This window comes from Prionailurus viverrinus, chromosome F1 (genome assembly GCF_022837055.1).
Source record: "Prionailurus viverrinus isolate Anna chromosome F1, UM_Priviv_1.0, whole genome shotgun sequence".
In the NCBI taxonomy this organism is placed as follows: domain Eukaryota; kingdom Metazoa; phylum Chordata; class Mammalia; order Carnivora; family Felidae; genus Prionailurus; species Prionailurus viverrinus.
This window is the reverse complement of record NC_062577.1, coordinates 42,624,436-42,648,879: the sequence shown is the minus strand read 5'-3', so window position 1 is coordinate 42,648,879 and position 24,444 is coordinate 42,624,436. Positions and strand designations below refer to the sequence as shown.

General features: G+C 35.8%; 1 long non-coding RNA gene across 1 annotated transcript; it reads left to right on the top strand.

The window, feature by feature from the left end:
- Nucleotides 1-549: 549 nt before the first annotated feature.
- LOC125155450 (uncharacterized) lies at nucleotides 550-21,964 on the top strand. Its single transcript, XR_007148223.1, has 3 exons — nucleotides 550-883; nucleotides 9,270-9,375; nucleotides 21,899-21,964. It is a non-coding gene; the product is annotated as an uncharacterized LOC125155450 (long non-coding RNA).
- Nucleotides 21,965-24,444: the final 2,480 nt, after the last annotated feature.

Sequence of the window (24,444 nt, the reverse complement as noted above, 5' to 3'; positions counted from 1 at the left end):
CCTTGGGGACAACCAATGGGGGCGAGCCTAATTAGAGGATTCCCGGGCTCGAGACCCTTCTCTGGGAGGCGGGGGCCGCCGGGTGTGGGGAGTGTTCCCAGGGGCCGCTCGCGCTTTCGCGGGGCTCGCCTTCAGCTCCGGTGAGCGTGGTGGAGAGTGCACGTTCGTGGAGAGGGAATCCCCGCACTCAGTCCCAGGAAAGTCCTCTTTTTTTTTTTTTTTTTTTTTTTTTTTCCCCCCCCCCTCTCATGGTCTGAAAGAAAGAAAGGTGTTTCCCGGATTCTGGAAAAGAATGTAGGGCCACTTTAGGCCGCTGAAGAGGAACATTCAGATGATGGCTGGGAAAGCACATGGAAACGCATGGAGGATTATGTTAGTAGCAGTGTCACTTACATTACTGTTGCTGCTGCTAGTATTGCTGTGGGCTTCCAGGTTGCGTGGCCTTGCCTTTGGAGTGCCCCTCGTAGTGACCCACCCAGTCAGAGGAAGAAGTGAACCCATGAGTCCAGAGTTGGTTTTTCAGTATCAGCTGCTGCTTATGAGAACCTTCCTGTACAAGCCCTAGGTCTGCATACAGTTCTTCCGCCTAGCACTGATTTCTTTAGGGTGCGCACAGACGCTCAGTACCTAACCCCCTGAGAGGCACCGGGCCTGAAGACACAGAAGACCACCCCCACGCCCCCACCCCGTGCCCTCAAGAATCTCATGCTTTGCTTGGAGGAGCAAGCTTATAGATGAAGTGATACAGTATGAGACACAGTAATCAAACAGCATATAACGAGATATGGAAATCTCAGTGAGATAACATACTTATTCATGGAGGGGTCCAGGAAGACGTTGAAAGTGAAGCAAACCTTCTATACTCGTTTGCAACCTACTTAAGGTAAGGAAAGAAAGCAGTGAAGCGAGCTGGGAGAATGGGAAGAGGAGGGCAAAGTGATAACAACTGTTTGGTTTATTCAGGAGACAATCGTTAATTTGGTATGATTAATTCTCCACATAGTGGAGGGTTTAGACACAATGTTGGAAATGCAAGACGAAATCAGCAAAAAAGATAATATCACATAAAATAGGATGAGTACCTAAACCTGAGGAATCACGGTGGAAATAAAGTGGTCATAGCCTGTGTATCAGTCTTCAAAATCCTGAACACTCTTGCAGACCCAGCTCAAATGACACATCCTCTATTAGATTTCCTGATTCTTCCAGCAAATCATGGTGCCTTCTTCCTCTGAAAACTTCATACCCCTTGTGAGTATTTTGCTTTTAGTACTTACTAGATTCTGGCCTGCTCCCCTGCCTCTGGCTTATCTTTCTAACACGTATTTTGAAAATAGCAAAATCACAGCGAATCTGTGTTGAGATGCATTAAAAGCTTTTAAGCCTAGAATATTAATATTTTTACACATTTGCTGTAGCCCCAGAATTATGCATTTGTTTATGCTTCTTTGGCATGAACTTTGATAATCACTTTGCAGAATGGGAAAATTACATCACTACATTGTTAGTTTGTGGCAGGTGGGGAGGAGGGGAAACTAAATATCTGATTTATATTTGGGAACTTATCATCTTCCATTAAGATTACTCTATGAATTTTATTTTTTTAATATTCCACGTTAATATTTTTATTATAATAGTCTGCCTTTATATATTTGGCATAAGTCCAAAATATTTGATAGCAGTAACAGACTCAGAGGCACTAAAAAAGAAAAATTAGCTATTGACTATTAGACTCCTGAGAAACTGGAGGTTAGTGGGTAAAGCCACAACATTATACTTTTTGAAAAGCTGTTCACCCTTATTTTATTGTCACAGTCTTAATTATTTGGCTTCCAAGTGCCCAGATAACATTTTAGGAGGAAGCAAATGCACTATAAAGAGAAAAAAATTAAAGAAATAAGTAAAAACCTGCTCAGCCAATACTGCCATAGCCCAGCTGTTCAGGATACAAATGGTACAGGGGACTCTGTACCATTTGAAGCCAGATCAGTTGGAGACTGCTCCATTAATGATACACGGATGTTCTGTTTGCCTTCACGTTGTCAAAGTGAAGACTTACACTTCTAAATTTAGGAAAATTCTAAAAATAATGCAATATAAAAACCACTATCCTGACATTCTTACAATTAAGTAATATTTGGGCACTGAAACTTAAACTTGTAATTGAAAGATTCCTTTGCTCTTCTTTATATTTTCTTTTCATTTTTCTTTAAGCAGACTTTTATTTTGTATCATTAATTTTGACTTTTAGTTCTCCCACCTGTCTTTCTACACTTCTATTTTTTTTCATGTCATGTCATGTCATGTCATTTCCTGCTGTTAAAATATATTTTCCACTCTCACTGTTTTATCTTGGTTTCTTTTTTCACTGTGCTCTCTTAATATCCCATTTCATAAACTCTTTTTCTCTGTGTGTGTATGAAAGCTTTCATTCTACCATAACATGACATTTGATTTTTAGAAACAATTTTAAATGTGGTTCTGTACATTACACTTTTGCACCATACTCACTGGTGTTCTTAAGCCCCCTAATCAACATCTAGTGTAGATCAGAGCAATAGACTAGTTTGGTCCACATTAACAAAAGAGTACTCACCAAAAATCTTCTGGTCTATTATTGCTGATGGACTACAAAGTATCAAGAATGAGGATTAGGAAGAAGACTGATTCTCTAGATTAAACTTTTTTTCTAAAAAATATATTTGAGAATATCTTCTAGTTTCTTCCCTTTTTTAATAGGGAAAAAATTCTTAAATCTCTGATTTCTAGTACATTGATTAATTATGCTAACACTTAACTATTAAAAGAAAAGATTCATTCCCATGAGTGAAGACTAATTCTATTAACAAAAAGTAATTTACTGATAATTTTCTTGTGAATAATGAACATAGTTGGAATCATAGAATATGAGGGGGGGTTGTCTAAAACTGAAAAGCATGTGCATATTACATATATCATTTTTATGACAAAATTCTCAAAACTATCAATGATTATATCTACTTACCTTGAAAAAGCTATTTGAAAGTGAATTTTGGGGCGCCTGGGTGGCTCAGTCGGTTGAGCGTCTGACTTCAGCTCAAGTCATGATCTCACACTCCATGAGTTCGAGCCCCACGTCAGGCTCTGTGCTGACAGCTCAGAGCCTGGAGCCCACTTCAGATTCTGTGTCTCCCCCTCTCTCTGCCCCTCCCCTGCTCATACTCTGTCTCTCTCTGTCTCAAAAATAAATAAAAACATTAAAAAAAAGAAAATGAATTTTAAAAAAGAAAAAAAGCAACTTTATATATGTTAAACTACCCACTTCATAGATGCTTCGAGGCACCGATCTATGGAGGCAGAAAAAGATAGCATATTCCACATCTATTCTGATAGCATCATTTAGCTATAAAACAATATCTCAGTGTAAAGAACACATTCAATTCTTTTTTAACAAATATTTATTTAGTAATTACTATGATTTGAACTTCTCATGGTCTAATTGGTGAGAGGAGGGAGAGTACATGGGGGAGAACAGACTATCCAGTAGCCACACAGGAATGTGATAGGTCACATTAGTAATTAGTGCTGGCTGCTCTGTTGCTATGGAGCACATAGAGACATCTAATTCTGGGTTGGGGAAATCAGTGAAGGCTCTCTGGAGGAGCTGACCTCTAACTAAGGATGAAAAAAATGAATGAATGAGTAAGGTGGAGGCCAAAGCAGCAGCAATAAACAGGTACAAATAATTAATATAAGAAAGCAAGGTCAGGGGCGCCTGGCTGGCTCAGTTGGAAGAGCATGTGACTCCTGATCTCTGAGCCCCACCCAAACTTGAGTTTGGGTGTAGAGATTACTTAAAAGGATACACTTTAACAAAAAAAGAAAGCAATGGCAGATTCTAGCAAACGCAAAAGTATCATGTAGTTGGAGCTCAGTGGGGATGCCTCCATGGGGAGGGAGCAGAAATGGAGGGAGAGAACTCATCAGGAAGCTTAGCAATGATTTACTAAGAACCACATCTGGAGAGGCTTTCCAGACCACGCCAACAAGTTTTGGTTTTAATTTGAAGACAGTGACGAATATTTTGAGGACTTTAGGTAAGTGACAAAGATCACCATGGTAGCTGTGTATATAATTGATTGGTGAGGAGGACAAGACTGGAAGAATGGAGACCCATTTATGAGCTATTCAGTATTTCAGGTGAGCTTTGCCAGTAGTCTGAAGGGAGACAGTGGTTACAATGCAGATGGAAAGTAGAGGACAGATCTATAGGAAATTAAGAAGACAGTATTGACAGGACTTGATAATTGAGAGACTGTGAAAGTTAGTGGAGAGTGAAGAATCAATGATACTTTCTAGGCTCCTAGGATGAGTAAATAGGTGACAAGTAATACTGTCAGGCAAGATGGGAATACAGAAATAGGTTTGAGAGAGAAAATGATTACACTTTGAGCCATCAGCAAAAGGTCACATGGGGAAGTAAAGAGAGTTTGAATATACGGGTCTTAATAACAGGAGCAAATTTTTGTCCAGAGATACCAAATTAGGAAGCATCCATATAAATGTGGCTGTTGCAACAGAGAAAGGATAAATACACCTGGCCCTTCGTACTGTGAGAAGAGTCAGGCAGAGACTGAGCCCCAGAAAGGTGCCTGGGGAGAAGTGATGGATTAGGCACAAAGCCAGAGGGAATACAGGTTCTACCACCAGAGTAAAGAGACATGTGTTTCTCTATTTTCTTGATTAGTTTTATTCTGTGACCCTTGATTCAAGCTCAAATAGATTCTATCTACAGGAAGAAAAATGTAACAAAGCCTGTCCTATATTCTAAGCATGTCCAGCTACATGAGCAGAATCATTTTTATTTCAGTAACATTGAAAAGAAGCAGTAAAAAGAAAATGAAAAGGCAGAATACCATACTCAATTCACAAATTCCACCTGAAAAAAGCACAGGTAAGTTGTATAAGGCAAGGCCATTTGGAGGTTTATGAAGATATGCCAACATGTAACATGATCCACCCAATACTTCTAGTGTTTTTTTGTCATTCTAAAAATAAAACTTGTCTGAAAGGTAAAATTTGTATGCAAACCTTACAATGGAAAGCTGTCAGGAGACAGTTGACATTTTATTAATAGGAATGTCCTTTGTGATCTTCCTCCTTGCTTCCTTTCCATTTCTCATAGCTCCCTCTAAATGCACATCTTATTCAGCATCATTCTTACCAGTAACACATACCTCCATTTATCTGTGTCTAAACCCTCTTCACTGGACTGAAGTTTTGGAGGGAAAATACAGAGCCAGAGGGAGAATTACTTAGCGCCAAATGTACTTCAATAATGTTGAAGCATGTTCTTGCACAGTAATCCAGGAATAACACCCACATCATTCTTCTACATACTATATATGTAAATATATATTTGGTGAGGAAAAAATATCCAGCAGTGTTTGGAAAACTCCAGTTTTTATCTTGGATCCTTATGTTGCTAGGGTCCCAAATCCTGCTTATTGATAGATTAAAGGAGGCACCCTGTTCATGAATCCCTCTACCCTGACCTTTGTCATCTCCTAGCCTGCTAAAGCAAGGAATGACAACTACCACTTTGCCTTTTTCACAGTAATTGTCAATTAGTTGATGACTGTCTAGTGAGTGAATGAGAAGCTTCACATATGAATGGATTAGGTCATATCTTGGTCAAGCATCAGAACTTGAAATATTACAAAATTAATAGCTACAGTGTGAGTAACTACTACGTGCCCTATATTATGTCAGGACCTTTACAACAGTTCCAAAACTAAGTAACATTGTCCATATTTAAAAGATGCGATGAGATGCTATCATCCAGCTACAAGGTGCCAAGACTCAAAACCTTGACTTTATGACTTCCAAGTGCATACACTTCCCAGTATAACTGAGAGGGAAGGTTTATAGTCAATACTAGTAAGTATGTTTACCAATTAGTAACCTAAATTACAAAATAGAATTATAAGATTGCCCTATTAATACCCTACTAATCCACTTTACTTCTTTTCCACCTGGGGCCTTCCCAACACTCATATTTCCTGATCTTCCTCCCTTCTTCCCAGGACTACCTCGTAACTTCTTTGTCACTTCATCAGAGAAGATTTCCCTAATCACCCAACACAAAGATGACACCTAGTCACTCTCTGTTATATCAAACTATTATATCACCAATTTCAATGATCTCTTAAAAAGATTATCTAATTTTGTGTTTATTTCTTTGCTTTCTTTTTTCCTTGTTCCTCTACTCTCAGCACTATGCAAGCTCCATAAGGGCAAAGACCTTGTTGACTCTTGTCAGCACAATGAATAGTGCCTAGTGTAATAGTATGGACTTGAAAACAAAGTTTTCTGAGTGATACGAAATAAGAAAGGAGGGGCGCCTGGGTGGCGCAGTCAGTTAAGCGTCGGACTTCGGCCAGGTCACGATCTTGCGGTCCGTGAGTTCGAGCCCCGCGTCAGTCTCTGGGCTGATGGCTCAGAGCCTGGAGCCTGTTTCCGATTCTGTGTCTCCCTCTCTCTCTGCCCCTCCCCCGTTCATGCTCTGTCTCTCTCTGTCCCAAAAATAAATAAACGTTGAAAAAAAAAAATTCAAAATAAGAAAGGAAAGTAAGGAGAGGTTAAAAAAAAAAGGAAAAAAGACTTGTTCAAGTAATCACCTAGATTTTTCCATTCCATTAAAACATTAGTTTTAAAAGATTGTATATGTATCCGTGTACATGTGTCATACTAAACTAAGTAAGGCATGCAAATTTAAAAAGCATTTGTCAGAGCCTTATAGATAGGTATAGTAGGCTCTTTCTCATGCAAGGTTTGATTTGAGAGATAGGAATGTTTTCATGAAGGAAAAAAGCATTTAGGGTATGGTCATAATAATTGAAATGGTTTTACTTGCATTGAGGTATTGTCATTACTCTTTGCTGATCCTTCTTATTTAGAAATTTAATTTGTAAGGAGGAAAACTTGAGATGATTTCTGTATTATTTCTATAATAGGTCAACAACTTATACGATCACTGTCTGTTTGTTCCAGTATTTAAAATGACCCCAGACTCTTTAGTTTAAAATGTATAGTAATTAGACAGTATTTTATATTAATGGAATAGATATTCTTCTCATTTCGAAGATGGTTAAACAGAGGCAAAAGAAAGCTAGAATAAGTCACTCAGTAGCCATTTCAGTATACATGATATGGAAGTCCAGTTTTTCTGATTATTATGCAGTATCCCTGGGCCACAAGCTAACAATAGTTTTCATTGCAAATAACATGATAGTGGAATCACAGTGCATAATCACAAGTCAAAAAAACTAGAAAACTCTCACAGTTTTCTTACACCAACATTAGATATATTGAGGTTACTGGCATATATTAATACATAAGATCCTTCACATTCATGTGTTTTATTTATCTATATATGTTGTAAATATTAATTATATTACTTTTACATGCCAAATTTGTATTTTTCTTTATTTTCATATAGCTCACTACTTCAAGATATTAAATGGAGGCTCTATGTTCATTACCATCTTGATTTGTACAGTTTGAGTGTACAAATTATGAAAAATGTGAGCATTTACTATATATTTTTCCTATTATACAAAAATAGAATGAAATTAAAAAGTACAAATACTGATACCAATGAAAAGATGTTAGATATTCATACTTAAGAATCAAGAAAAGAGAGGAAATTGAGAGGCATGGCTGTAACCAGCAGCTGTTTAGCTCACTTGAACTTTCTGTTTTCAGTCTTCAGAAAAATACAAAATTATAGAATATGAGATATATCATTGAAGCTGAAGTATATGATTGAATAGGTTGATATGTAAAAGTGATATAGTATTAGTGATTTCACTTTTTCAAGCTTGTGTGATTGGACTACTTCATTTGACATGTTGCATGTATTATTGAAAAGTAGTTGGGGTACCTGGCTGGCTCATTCGGTAGAGCATGCAACTCTTGATCTCAGGGTTGTGAGTTCGAGCCCCACATTGGGTATAGAAATTACTTAAATCTTTTTTTTAAAAAAACAAAGCAGTAAATTAGCATGTATCTCATGTTCCATGAAAATGCTACGTTTTTGCCCTTAGATCACTTCAGTCTGAGGGGTACAAAAGCTGTACCCTACTTTTTACATACATACACCCACAAATAAAATCTTAGTAAATCCTTTGCTGCAATTCCATCATTTAGGCTCTGAACTCCAGAAGTGAGTAGAGCTTGACCTAAAACCTAGCCTTACTCTTTTGCCTTCCCTCACACCTGATCCCATTGCTTCCCAATCCACCCATCCACCTACCTAAAAAGCAGTATTCTTTGTGATCGGATATACATGTTCTAAATCTAGACTGCTTGGATTTAGATCCTGACATTGGCATTTATTAGCTGCTTGACCTTGAGCAGTTTATTCACTGTGCTTCAGTTTCCCTTCTGCATAGTGGAATAATTAGGGTGCTTATTTTTGGAGGATAAAATCCATTAATACGTCTGAATATTTTAGAATGGTGTTCACCACATAGTTTGTCATTTTTATTACATGTGTTTTTCAAAATGTAGGCATCCACACATTAAGAAGTCTTTTTCTTAATATAAACTCATCCTTGGTGTTTAGCAACTAATGAATTTAATTATGCTTTCCAAATTTCACACAACTGGTTGAACAGCTTTGATTACCTTTTATGAGATAAACTAAAGTATGTATCCTCAGAGCAATTGAAACACCATAAATGTACCCATGTTACAAAGAAAAAAAAATTTGTTCAGTGATTCTTCTGAACTCGCATGGAAATAATAAAGATGGATAATCAGAAAAGTACCTTAAATATTCTCTAGTTAGAAGCCATGGCATGTAGGCATTTAAAATTAAAACAAGCATCTTGAATTATATTCACATGCAAAGCAGAAAAAAATATTCACCATATTGAGTTCAGATGCAACAAGCTGAACATGTGCCACAGAGCTAAATGAGTAATGCAATTTTTACACTGGGTCCACGCAAACTTTACAGTTGCAGAAAATACGGATATGGCAAAAAGCAATCTGGAAATGTCAGAGCCAAATCAATAATTAAGAGGAAAGTTCATCACCTCCTACTCAAATATCAATACAAACTATATTGAAATACTAATTAGTATGCAGAAATGCAATAATGATATTTAAGAACATTGGGATTAACATTTTTAACAAGGCATTCACTCAGATTTAGGAAACACAAATAAGAAACAACTCTAATTTGTCCTTTGCACTTCTCTTTCCTTTCTGTTTGCCTTCAGGCCTATGAGCTTCACTTGGGCGTAAGCTCTGGGAAAATCACCAAGTCGCACACTGTGATGCAGAAAAGCTGTATGCCATTAGATGTTAATGACCAGACAGCCAAAAGTGAGTTTTTCAACTAATTTCCTGATAACAGATTATTTTCCTAAGAGTTAACTTTGTATAAGTTTTCTTAGGAGTTATAAATTGTATAAGGCCATGATTTCTCTATAACTTATCTGTTTTACCCAAGCAACACTTCAAAACTAATTTATCCATTGTTTAATATACTGGAACATGGGTCAAATGGGATCAAGACTGTTAAAATGATAAATCAAAAGACTTTGTTTCTTGAGGCATGTGGGTGGCTCAGCTGATTGAACATCCAACTTTTGATTTTGGCTCAGGTCAGGATCCCATGGTCATGGGGTCAAGTCCTGCATCAGGACTTGAGCGTAAAGCCTGCTCAAGATACTCACTCCCTCTCCCCCACTGCCTCTCTCCCTGGCTCGTGTGCTCTCACTCCCTCTATTTCTATAAATAATAAATAAATAAATAATCTCTTTTTTTCACAAAAGGTTTGGTTTTTTAATTTCCCACCAATTGTCCTTCTTTCTCATTTTTCTTCAATGTTTAAAATCTCTTTTTGAGGATCATCTCCCTGGTAAATCCAATCACAGATGAAGGACTAGTGCCAAGTTCCTAGATGCAGCTCAGTCACTTAGAAAGAGCAAACTAGAAGGTAGGTCGTTTATTTATGCTGGAGTCATATGAGAGTTAATAAGTAGGAATGAATCAAATAGGAGAGAAAACACAAATTCCCAAGTCATCACTAAATAGCAATAATGATATCCATGTTAGATATATTGCAGAACCAGTTAGATAGAGTAATAGGAGTTACAGGAAGAACATTAAGGTCAATATGACATAATCCATATTAGTAGATTTTTAATTCTCAGAAAAGGAGATTTTGACACTATTAGTGAAGGCTATGGGCAAAAATGTCCTGGTGTATTCCTTCCCATGTTCTTGATTATTAGTAGCAGAATACGTGATCTACAATGCCTTTTAAAATTAAAAAAAAAAAAAAAACTATTATCGCACATATGGAGAAATTCAGAGATAGACCAGTTTTAGCCAAGACGATATCATGAACTAATGATGCCACAAAAGACTTAGTTCCTCTACATTTAATTGCCTGGCCTTCCATGTCTCTCCCTGTGATTTATGATAATTGCAGAAGCTCTGAGGACTAGTTCATTCACTTCCAACAGAAATGAGAGCATCTTTAAACCTAAGATTCCCTGAAAAACTTGAAGCTACCAGAGTAAATACCATGAGCCATTGGTTTTTCAATCTGCAACTAAAGAATAAAGATCACTGAAACAAACCAGTCTTATGGTTTGTTCTTTCCCCTAATCCCTTTCAAAACAACACAGAACAGACTTCAGTGACTCTGCAACATGCTTAAAGTAGAAGTGTAAAATCTTTTTTGAGATCATGTTGCAATCAGGATATTGAGATAGTACATCCCAATCAATTAATCATTGGACTTAACGTTTGGTCTACCAACATCCTGTTCTTGTATATAAAAGTCCTACTTTTTCTCATTTGATCGTGGTGTGATTCTACTACCCATTCTTACAAACTTGCATGGGCATATGATCCAAATTTGGCTCAAGCAGTATGGACAATGGGAAAAAGGAATCTTTCACGTAGGGATATCAGGATCAAGAAATTCTCTTTCTGGTGGGGTTTCTAACTGGGAGCTCTATGTGTTCTTCACACAAATCATTTGAAAATAACCAGAACTTTGCAGCAACACAAGATAAAATAAGTGCCACTCCTAGAATATCCAATCAAAGATATCAATAAGTTCTCTTTTTACTTGAGATGTTTTGAACTGAATTTCTATCACTTGTACCTGAAAAAAACCCTAACCAATAAATATATGTATATCACATATGGCAATCTCCTCAATGGTGCTATGAATAATTACTTGTTTTTGGCCCAATATGAGAATAATTTCCTAATAAAACTAAGTGATATAATAACTTTCCATTTTATTTTTCATCAAATTCCACTGTGGTTTGGATGCTAATTTTCAAATTACTGGCATGCACAAATATTCCATGTTCGGGTCCCCAATTTTACATTATACAGTAATTACACACCCACCACAAAGCACTTGATCCCTTAGAAAAATGTAAAGCATTTTAAAATAATGACAAGCTTTAAAAGATAAGTGATTAAAAATATTTTTACTGACCAGTTTTATACTTCAGTAAACTAAGCATTCTCCCCTTCTGTAATTTTATCCACTTTCTTATGAATGCCAGCTGAAACAACAATCTAATATTTAAAAAATGAAGTCTGCTATATATATCTTCAATGGGACTAGGAGATAGTCACAGCCCAAATTACAAACTCCAAATAGAAATTAAAAAAAAATTATTAGGGCCAAAATGACAGAAGTCTCAACAGTAAGTACAAACTTCTAGAGATTCTTTAAATAGTGCCTCTGTCCCTCAGAGTAGATGGCACAACTCTGAAAGGATCAAAGAAAATTTACACGGGAGGTATGAGTGGAATATAGGTGCTTTAAAGCAAAGCTGATGAATGAAGGAAGGCTGAATAAGAAGCTACATAGATAAGTCATCTTTTCAGAAAGAGGACAAGAAGAGGGTCATCTTGGTGATAGCTAATCAAAGCCATACAAAAATAAATAACTACTAAATACATCATAGACACCTGGAGCTTAAGGCTTTCCTGTGAAAATTCCAAAGACTTTCTGCTCAACAGACATGAGAAAGATAAATGATGAGCAGAGCCTTTCCCTCATGAGATAACAAAACAGAGGTGGTGAAGGTTATGTCGTAAACTTCCAGCACTTCAGCTTTCATCCTTCACCCTTAATTAATTTCACAAATATCTGAACCAGACATACATGCCCTATTCAAAATTATTAAAAATCAGAAAGAAGTGACGTACACATAGATTAAAAAATCAAACAAGTAGGAAAAGAGCAATGTAAGAAGAAAAAGGCATATAAAGAAAATACCACTAGAAGAAAGATACCATGAATCAAAAGATAGTTTCTACTTAACCAAGTCTTTTTGCATTCAAATGCATCAAATAAAACATGAAGACAAAACTTAGCAAGATTAGAAATACGAGATAAGATCATAGAGCTCAGAAAAATATGTGAGATAAAGCAATTCTAGAAGTCAAATCAGCATTAGAAGCAGTGTGTTCATAACATACACACATTTGTATTCTGTATTTTGGAGCATAACAATCTTGATAGAATCAAACAAAAGTTGAATTTAAAAACACTAAATGAAACAGATCTTACAAGGAGTCTGGGCATGATTTTGGATCCATCTTACTCTGGCATCTTTAGAGTATTCATGTGAACAGTTGAGCTCCTTAAAGACACCACTCCCTTCACTGTTCTCCCTGGAACAACAGAATAGATCCTGAGTCAAGGTCAGAAGGGGCAGGACAGTGTCAGGACTTGGGATTTCCATGCTATGTGACACGAGGACATAAGTGACAATCTTCAAGTCCCAACCTCCACTATTGTAGAAAGTATAGTGGTGATTTGTGTGCAAAGGTTTAAAATCTTTAAAGTACCAAGTTCCTGGAAGTTTTCTCAGTTTTCCTGCACTCTCATGTGGATATAGAAGATAAGAATGCAGCCAAGCTGAGATCTTGATTATAGCTGGTGAAACTAAAGCAGAGAACGTAACTTCACCATGTGAAGACTCCTGACAAACTCAAACTGTGAGCAGGGGGATCTGAAGTCAGCTGACTATACACAGGTTGGACCTCAGTGGCTAGCACATTCAAGTTTACTCTCAAAAATTAAGTGGAGACAACAAGAGAGGTTCAAGGTACTGGAGCAGCATGGAAGCTCTCAGCTTGTCTCATCCCAGAATTGCAGGTAGATCAGCACCAAACCATTTTGCAAACCTAGGAAATTGATCTGAGGATTCACACAACAATCTGCATAGCTTGAGCCACAGAACTCAGCGGAAAGAGAAAAATTTATTTTTTTCATTTTTTAAATTTATTTTAACTTTTGAATTACTATTTTACTATATATTTTTATTTTTTTATAAATTTTTATTTTATTTCACTTTATTTCATTTTATTCTTTATATACATTTTTTTTAATTTTTAAATTTTTTCTTATTTTTTTCTTTCTTTTCTTTCCCTTTTTTTCTCTTTTCTTTCAACAAGCAGGTCAAAACACACCTAGGATCTACCTTCCTTTATTTGATTTTTTTTAGCTTTTAAGTTTTATTTTTTATTTTATTAATTTTTTTTCTTCTGCTAAAATGACAAAATGAAGGGATTCACCCAAAAGAAAGAACAGGAAGAAATGACAGCCAGGAGCTTAATCAACACAGATATAAGCAAGATATCTGAACTAGAATTTAAAACCATGATAATAAGAATACTGACTGGTGTTGAAAAAAAGCATAGAATCCCTTTCTGCAGAGATAAAAGAAGTAACTAGTCAGGACGAAATTAAAAGTGCTATAACAGAGATGCAATCTCAACAAGCTACCACGGTGACAAGGATGGAGGAAGCAGAGCAGTGAATCAGCAAAATAGAAGACAAAATTATGGAGAATAATGAAGCAGAAAAAAAAAGAGAGAAAGGCAAAAGAGCATGATAAAAGACTTAGAGAACTCAGTCACTTATTAAAAAGGAATAACATCTGAATCATAGGAGTCCCAGAAGATGAAGAGAGAGAAAGGGTTATGTGAGCAAATTTTAGCAGAAAACTTTCCTAATCTGGGGACGGACACAGACATCAAAATCCAAGAAGCACAAAGAACTCCCATTAAATTCAACAAAAACCAACCATCACCAAGGCATATCATAGTCAAATTCACAAAACACACAGACAAAAAAGAATTGTGAAAGCAGCAAGGGAAAAAAAAATCCTTAACCTATAAAGGAAGACAACTCAGGTTTGCAGCAGACCTATCCACAGAAACGTGGCAGGCCATAGAGGAGTGGCAGGATAATGTGCTAAATCGGAAAAATTTGCAACAAAGAATTTTTTATCCAGCAAGCCTGTCATTAAGAATAGAAAGAAAGATGGGGCGCCTGGGTGGCGCAGTCGGTTAAGCGTCCGACTTCAGCCAGGTCACGATCTTGCGGTCCGTGAGTTCGAGCCCCGCGTCGGGCTCTGGGCTGATGGCTCAGAGCCTGGAGCCTGTTTCCGATTCTGTGTCTCCCTCTCTCTCTGCCCCTCGCCCGTTCATGCTCTGTCTCTCTCTGTCCCAAAAATAAATAAACGTTGAAAAAAAAAAATTAAAAAAAAAAAAAAAAAATAGAAAGAAAGAGGGGCGCCTGGGTGGCGCAGTCGGTTAAGCGTCCGACTTCAGCCAGGTCACGATTTCGCGGTCCGTGAGTTCGAGCCCCGCGTCAGGCTCTGGGCTGATGGCTCAGAGCCTGGAGCCTGTTTCCGATTCTGTGTCTCCCTCTCTCTCTGCCCCTCCCCCGTTCATGCTCTGTCTCTCTCTGTCCCAAAAATAAAATAAATGTTGAAAAAAAAAAAAAAGTGAGGGATTCCTCCGCCTTTAAGAATAGAAAGAAAGATAAAGAGTTTCCCAGGCAAAGAAAAACTAAAGGAGTTCGTGACCGCTAAACTTCAGCCCTGCAAGAAATTTTAAGGGGACTCTTTAAGTAGAGAAAAGATGAAACAAAACAAAAAAGACAAAAAGCAACAAAGACTAGAAGGGCCAGAGAACATCAGCAGAAACTCCAACTCTATAGGCAACACAATGGCACTAAACTCATATTTTTCAGTATTCACTCTAAATGTCAATGGACTAAATGCTTCAATCAAAAGACATAGGGTATCAGAATGGATACAAAAACAAGACCCATCTATACATCACTTACAAGAGACTCATTTTAGACCAAAAGACACCTTCAGATTGAAATTAAGGGGATGGAGAACCATCTACTATGCTAATGGTTGCCAAAAGAAAGCTAGAATAGCCATACTTATATCAGGCAAACTAGATTTTAAATAAAGACTATAACAAAAGATGAAGAAGGGCACTATATCATAATTAAGGGGTCTATCCACCAAGAAGATCTAACAATTTAAAAATTTATGCCCCCAACATGATGGAACCCAAATATATACATCAATTAATCACAAACATAAAGAAATTCATTGATAATAATACCATAATAGTAGGGAACTTCAACACCCCACTTACAACAATTGACACATCATGTAAGCAGAAAACCAACAAGGAAACAATGGCTTTGAATGGCACACTGGACCAGATGGACTTAACATATATTCAGAACATTTTATCCTAAACCAGCAGAATACACATTGTCAAGTGCACATGTAACATTCTTAAGAATAGATCACATATTGTGACACAAATCAGCCCTCAACAAGCACAAAAAGATGGAGATCATACCATGCATATTTTCAGACCACACTATGAATCTCGAAATAAACCACAAGAAAATATTTGGAAAGACCATGAATACTTGGAGATTAAAGAACATCCTACTAAAGAATGAATGAGTTAACCACGAAATTAAAGAGGAAATTAAAAAGTACATGGAAACCAATGACAATGAAAGCACAAGAGTCCAAAACCTGTAAGATACAGCAAAGACAGCCATAACAAAGAAGTATATGGCAATCCAGGCCTTCCTAAAGACAGAAGAAAGGTCTCAAATACACAACCTAACCTTACACCTAAAAAAGCTCCAGCAAATAAATCCCAAAACCAGAAGACAGGAAATAATAAAGATTAGAGAAAAATCAATAATATCAAAATAAAAAAAAAACACAGTAGAACAATGAAACCAGGAACTGGTTCTTTGAAAGAATTAACAAAACTGATAACCGTCTAGCCAGACTGATCAAAAAGAAAAAGGAAAGGACCCAAATAAATAAAATCACAAATGAAAGACGATAGATCACAACCAACACTGCAGAAATACAAACAAAAATAAGAGAATATTGTCAACAATTATATGCCAACAAATTGGACAATCTGGAAGAAATGGAAAAATTCCTAGAAACATATAAACTACCAAAACTGAAACAGGAAGAAGTGGAAAATTTGAACAGACTCATAACCAGTAAAGAAATTGAATCAGTAATCAAAAATCTCCCAACAAAAAGAGTACAGGACCAGAGGGTTTTTCAGGGGAATTCTACCAAACATGTAAAGAAGAGTTAACACCTATTCTCTTGAAGCTGCTCCAAAAAATAGAAATGGAAGTAACTTACAAACTCATTATACAAGCCAGCATTACCTTGATTCCAAAACCAGACAAAGACCCCACTAAAAAGGAGAACTAGAGACCAATTTCTCTGATGAACATGGGTGCAAAAATTCTCAACAAAATACTAGCAAATCAGATCCAACAATACATTAAGAGAATTATTCACCACGATCAAGTGGTATTTATTCCTGGGATGCAGGGCTGTTTCAATATATGCAAATCAATGTGATACATCACATTAATAAAAAGGATAAGAACCACATGATCCTCTCAATAGATGCAGAGAAAGCATTTGACAAAATACAGCATCCTTTCTTGATAAAAACCCTCAAGAAAGTAGGGATAGAATTATCATACCTCAAGATCATAAAACCATATACGAAAGAGCAACTGCTCATATCATCTTCAATGGGGAAAAACTTTCCCCATAAGGTCAGGAACACTACAAGGATGTCCACTTTCACCACTGTTATTCAACATAGTGTTGGAAGTCCTAGCCTCAGCAATCAGACAACACAAAGAAATAAAAGGCATCCAAATCAGCAAGGATGAAGTCAACCTTTCACTCTTTGCAGATGACATGATACTCTATGTGGAAAACCCAAAAGACTCCACCAAAAGCTGCTAGATTTCAGGAAAATCACAGGATATAAAATCAATGTACAGAAATCGGTTGCATTTCTGTACACCAATAAATGAAGCAGCAGAAAGAGAAATCATGGAATCGATCCCATTTTTATTTGCACCAAAAACCATAAAATACATAGGAATAAATAAATCTATACACTGAAAACTATAGAAATCTTAGGAAAGAAATTGAAGAAACCACAAAAAAAATGGAAAAATGTTCCATGCTCATGGATTAGAAGAACAAATATTGTTAAAATGTTGATACTACCCAAAACAATCTCTATATTCAATGCAATCCCTATCAAAATAACACCAGCATTCTTCACAGAGCTAGAACAAATAATCCTAAAATTTGTATGGAACCAGAAAAGACCCCAAATAGCAAAGCAATCCTGAAAAAGAAAGCCAAAGCTGGAAGTATCACAATCCCATATTTCAAGCTGTATTACAAAGCTGTAATTATCAAGACAGTGTGGTATTGGCACAAAAACAGACACATTGATCAATGGAACAGAATAGAGAACCCAGAAATGGACCCACAAGCATATGGCCAACAAAGCAAGAAAGAATATCCAATGGAAAAAAAGACAGTCTCTTCAACAAATGGTGTTGGGGAAGCTGAAGTGACATGCAGAAGAATGAACCTGGACCACTTTCTTACACCATACACAAAAATAAACTCAAAATGTATGAAAAACCTAAATGTAAGACAGGAAGCCATCAAAATCTTAAAGGAGAAAGCAGGCAGTAACCTCTTTGACCTTGGCCGTGGCAACTTCTCCCTTGACATGTCTCCAGAGGCAAGGGAAACAAAAGCAAAAACGAACTTTTGAGACCTTACCAAGATAAAAAGCTTCTGAATAGTGAAGGAAAGTATCAGCAACACTAAAAGGCAACCGACAGAATGGAAGAAGATACTTGCAAATTACATATCAGATAAAGGGTTAGTATCCAAAATCTATAAAGAACTTATCAAACTCAACACCCCAAAAACAAATAATCCAGTGAAGAAATGGGCAAAATGCATGAATAGATACTTCTCCAAAGAAGACATCCAGATGGCTAACAGATATGAAAAATGCTCAACATCACTCATCATCAGGAAAATACAAATCAAAACCATAATGAGATACCACCTCACACCTGTCAGAATGCCTAAAATGAACAACTCAGGCAATGGCAGCTGTTGGTGAGGATGTGGAGAAAGAGGAACCCTTTTGCACTCCTGGTGGGAATGCAAACTGGTGCAGCCACTCTGGAAAACAGTATGAAGGTTCCTCAAAAAACTGAAAATAGAACTACCCTATGCCCCAGCAATTACACTACTAGGTACTTATCCAAAGGATACAGGTGTGCTGTTTCGAAGAGGCACAGGCACCCCAATGTTTAAAGCAGTGCTATTGACAATAGCCAAAGTATGCAAAGAACCCAAATGTCCATTGAGTGATGAATGAATACAGAAGATGTGGTATATATGCACAATGATATATTAGTCGGCGATCAAAAAGAATGAAATCTTGCCATTTGCAACAACATGGATGGAACTAGAGTGTATTATGCTATGTGAAATAAGTCAGTCAGAGAAAGACAAATATATGACTTCACTCATATGTGGAATTTAAGATACAAAACAGGTGAACATAAGGGAAGGGAAACAAAAATAATATAAATACAGAAAGGGAAACAAACCATAAAAGACTCTTAAATACAGAGAACAAACTGAGGGTTGCTGGAGAGGTGTCGTGTGGGAAGGATGGGCTAAACAGGCAGGGGGCATTAAGGAGGACACTTGGGATGAGCACTGGGTGTAATATGTAAGCGATGAACCACTAAATTCTATTCCCGAAATCGTTATTACACTATATTTTAACTAACTTGAATGTAATTTAAAAAGTAATAATAAATAATAATTTAAAAGAAATTACCAAGTTACTGAAATTCAATAAAATGTTCTTATTAATAAAAAAACAAAGATCAAATCATAGATATTGAAGATAAGGGAAATTCAATATATGCATAATTATTGTTACTGAATGTGAGAACAGAATATACATTCAACAATACCAATTATGAGAACAGAACACGGTAATACATGAACATAGAACACGTATTTTAAAATCCAAAGGTTTGCAGCCATACCACCCTGAAAATGCCCTATCTCATCTAAAATCCAAAAGTTTGCTATAAGCATACTTTCCCGAAAAGAAAAAATGCCTTATTTATAGGTTAAAAGTGCATATTGATATTCTAGGAAAAGTTGATCAATAGCAATAAAACTAAGAAAAATACTAGGCTGAAAGAAGCTGAATCAATAGACAAGTTATGAGCATTGATAAAAAGTTCATCAAGATTGCGGTATGTAAGATAAACTTGCACAATCTTTTCTGAATAAAGGACACCTGGTTATGGGCCACCTGGGTGGCTCAGTCAGATAAGTGTCTGACTTCATCTCAGGCCAAGATCTCATGGCTTGTGAGTTTGAGCCCCATGTCAAGATCTATGCTGACAGCTCAGAGCCTGGAGCCCGCTTTGGATTCTGTGTCTCCCTCTCTCTTTCTCTGCCCCTCCCCTGCTCATGCTCTGTTTCTCTGTCCTTCAAAATAAATAAACATTATTATTTTTTTTTAAAAGGACACCGGTTAAAATTAACGGGCCAATCACATTGGGAAAAATCTGTCATTACAATATCTAAAACCAATGAGCGTTAATTTAGAATATGTAAATAATATATAAGAAATGTCTTCATATCAACAACAAAAGCTATGACTTCCCAAGAAAACAAAAAAGGTTGATAAGAATATGAATATAGGAAGAAATGTTTACACATATTATAACTAAAGAAATGTAAATTAAAACAATAGTGAGATAAAAGGATGTAGGAACCCTTATGTACTGTGTAGGAATGTAGACTGGTGTAGTCATTCTGGACAACATCTTTCAGTATGAAATTATATTTGGTATACATTAGATTTTAGGGCCAGCAATATAGCTCCAGAAGTTTTCATAATCATCCATAAGGAAATAGTACAAAGAGGGATGTTATGTCATATGATGGGGTAGCAAGAAGTTGGAGCAATGTAAGTGGTGACTGTCACTGAGGAAAGAACTTACCTGTGATAGGTACACGTTATGAAAAACTATGCGGCAATACATAGATAAACATAGATCCTGCTATATAATGCTGAGTACAAAGAATTAAGAACTAATGTGAGATCTACAGGAGAAAAAATGTGTACAAAAATGTGAAATACACATTTATGTTTTAGAAGAGAATGTCCAAATAAATGTTTACCCATCAAACATTTTAACATGTTAGGCAATTGGGAGGAGGGAAAGAGAAACAGGAGGGGTAGTGGCAATAAGAGAGTAAGTAAAAACAAAATGAAAGGAGGAAGGGGACTTTGAGCTAGAGAGTAAGATTATCTCCACTGCTTCTGATGTTACATTACTACAAAACATATGTTAAAAATGATTAGTAAAAAAGATAAATGATATTGAAAATATTGAATTCCAAAGACCGATGAAGAATTCTACAAAGATAACATTCTATTTCTGAAGCAGGGATAATTTCATTCAGTACTAATTCTTCATATATGTTATAAATAATCATGTGTAGGTATTAAATGATGAATAAAAATGAGAGGAGGATGGAAAAAATCTATATATCTTTGTGTATGAGTCTAGGAAAAAAGCTGTTGAATAGTATAAAACTGTTAAATGGTTTATCTCAAACTACATTGCATTATCACTACAAACCCACTAGAAATTACTAAAATGAAAACATCAGACAACATTGAGTACTGAGAAGGATGTGGAGAAACCGGAACTCTCATTTATTGCTGATAGGAATGGACACTTCTTTAGGTAACTCTTCAGCAGAATCTACTAAATCTTAACATATGCATACCCTACAATTCAACAATTCCATTCCTAGGTATATACTTAAAATATTTATATACATGTGTACCAGAAGACATATGATGTATAAAAATGCCCAGCAACACTATTTGTAATGGTGAAACAAAAAGCCCAAATACCTATTAACCATTGAATGGATAGATAAACTGTGGTTTAGTCACACACTAAAAGTACACAGGACAACACATATGTTTCACATACATTTCAGCAATCAAAAAGAACAAAGTACGACCACCCACAACAATGGGGATGAATCTCACAAATATAAAGTTGAGTGAAAGAAGCCAGGAAAGAATAGTGTATGATACCATTTATATAGTATACAAAAATACTCTGACATTAGAAGTCAGGAGAGTGAAGAGGGATGTAAGGTAGGCTAGTCGTTGTTTGTTTAATAGTTTCGTGGGTCCTGTGTGGTTATAATTAATGTTCATCTGTATATAGTACTTCAATTAAAAGTTTTTCCAAAAAGGCCTTGCTAAATAAGCTTACAATCAGTAACCTATGGTTAGAAAAACAAGTATTGTTAAAACAGCAATGAGTCAAAATTTAACCATTCTTTTCACAAAAGTACAATCATGTATGCCTTCAAGCATGGAAATAAAGTCTACTTTCAAATTGCTCACAAAACCTAATTCAAATGTGACTGTTGAAAATATACATGCCTCTTTTCACTTGATATTACATTATCTGTAAACAAATGCTTTTATTGATAAAAACTGTATAAACTTTGTTACCTTCCCTCTTTACTTGTGTCTATGTGAAATTTTATTTACCAAAGAACTTCTTTGTTTTCTGTTTTTTAAAAAATAGGCAATACTTTTAATTGTTACAAGTCAGGGAAATGGTCACTCCTTGGGGAAGAAACAGCTGGCATGGATCGTGAGGAAACTTCCAGAATACGGGTATTCTATTTTTTTATCCATATACTGTTTACATTGGTGAATCCACATTTATAAAATTAATTTGCTTTAGACATCATGATATGCGTATTTTCTGTATCTGTGATATAATTCAATTAATATTTAGATTTTTTTTAAGAATAGAAAAACAAACCCAGGGAGATGAGATTGGTGGAGGATGTAAGCTATATGACATATTAAAACAGCAGACTTTTTTCTAACTTGAAAAGGTAAATACAATTCAATTTACCTTGGTTTCAAAAAGGGAAAGCATCCTATGGGCATCCAGAGAAAAAAAGCCATGCAAAAAAGAAAAATATGAATGACATTTGCACATAATCCTACATTAAAAATGAGTGAAATATTTATGAAGTACGTATGAGAAAGAAGTGTGACTCAAGACTTTTTATATTCAGTTAAGTTGACATTTTAGTATAAAAGAAATAAATTCATGAATATGCAAGAAATCATGGACTAGAGTCCAAGAGCCTGTCTTAAAAATTATGAAATGCAAGGGGAAAAAAAAGATGAATCAAAATTAAGATCTCAATAACTGAGAAGCCACAGTTGGAAAGCACTGGTGGTAAAAAAAGATATCCACTTAGATATAAAACTAAGATTTGAAGAAAATGGAAAAATTAGTTATGAAATTCAGTGTAAATGTTAGAACTGTAGAATAAATGTTAAACCTAACAAAATCAAGAGTAATGAAAGGAGGATGTTAGAAGCACATGGTAGGACCATACTTCGGTTTTTTATATTAAATACATACATGGAACCTGCTTTGGACAATGAAATAAGAGTTGAAGTGATTTGTGTGATCTCTAGGCAGAAGCTTTCAGAAATCATACACAATTAGCCAGATAGCTTTCCCTCTGTCTTGGTGACTGGCGGCATTTCAGATGGGTTAGATCTTGAGGTAAGAACAAGATATAATGTCAGTCCATGGGTTGCCCATTAAAAACAAATAGCATGAGGGGCGCCTGGGTGGCTCAGTTGGTTGAGCATCCGACCTCGGCTCAGGTCATGATCTCATGTTCTGTGAGTTCGAGCCCCAGGTCGGGCTTTGTGCTGATAGCTCAGAGCCTAGAGCCTGCTTCAGATTCTGTGTCTCCCTCTCTCTCTGCCCCTCCCCCATTTATGCTCTGTCTGTCAAAAATAAATAAACATTAAAAAAAAAATAGTATGAGTGAGAAATAGTATAAACAAATATATTGTTATATAAACATACTCATTAAACATAAGTTTAAATTTTTCTGATTTTTGTACCCTGTGTATAAAAATATAATATTTTGTATGCATTTTGTATATCTATATTTTTATATATAAAAACAAATAGAAATATCATAAGGCATTAAATTCCAGGTTTATTTTTTACTGCCACTGTATCTAGCTACTGGGACACTTGGAACTATTCTAAAACTTTCTATGGCACCATACTGATTTCTGGAACTTGGCAGAATTAAATGAAAATGTTCTCTCTCTTACAAAAAACAAATAGACTGTCAGTATTCTCACATACCAAGAAAATATCAGTTGACAATCAAGGATCATCAAACACACACAGAATCTTGCCCTCAGAAGTAAGAGTGAAAAAAACAAAAAACAAAAAATTGATAATTATATGGACTTTAGATACTGAAATTATCAGTCACATAATATGAAATAAATATGTAAATCTGAACAACCCAGAATGTAGTATGTATAAAAGAGCAATACAATAAGAATGGAGAAAGCATCATATATCTTTAACTGAGTTCCGGAAAGAGAATATATAAAAAGGAAAAGAACATTTGAAGAGATCAAGGCTGAGAATTTGTCAAAACAAATGAAAAGCAGGTAGGAAGCAAGGAATACAAAAGGGATGTAAATAAGTAAATAAAAACCCACACCTAAGAATATATTAATAAAGCATAAGAACACCAAAGACAAAAAGAAAATATTAAAACCGACAGAGAGAAAAGACAAATCACCAGTGAAACAAAGACTATTAGACTATAGGAAGCCTTTTAAACAAAGCTGGAAAGTAAGATAAGGGAATACTCTCTTTACATTGCTAAGACAAAATAAAAGCCTCTAATTGAGTACTCAAGAATACTATCTTTGAAAAAAATTATGGGAAAAAAATCTTTTTTAGATAAAAAGCTAAGAATTTACTAAAAATAGACCAAATAATAATCTCATCCAGAAACACCCTCACAAATATACTCAGAAATAATGTTCAACCAGTATGTAGGCATCTTGTAACCCGCTCAAGTTGACGTATAAAATTAGCCATACAAGCCTTATAAAATAACAACAAAGGGATGGATTAAGGTGCAATTAAGTTGGCAAATCTATAGGTAAATTTAAATAAATGTTGTCTGTTTAAAAATTAATAATAATAATTTTTAATTGGTGGAATTTGTAAAAAAAAGGACAGAATGAAAATGTTGGTCAATAATAGCATGTAAATTG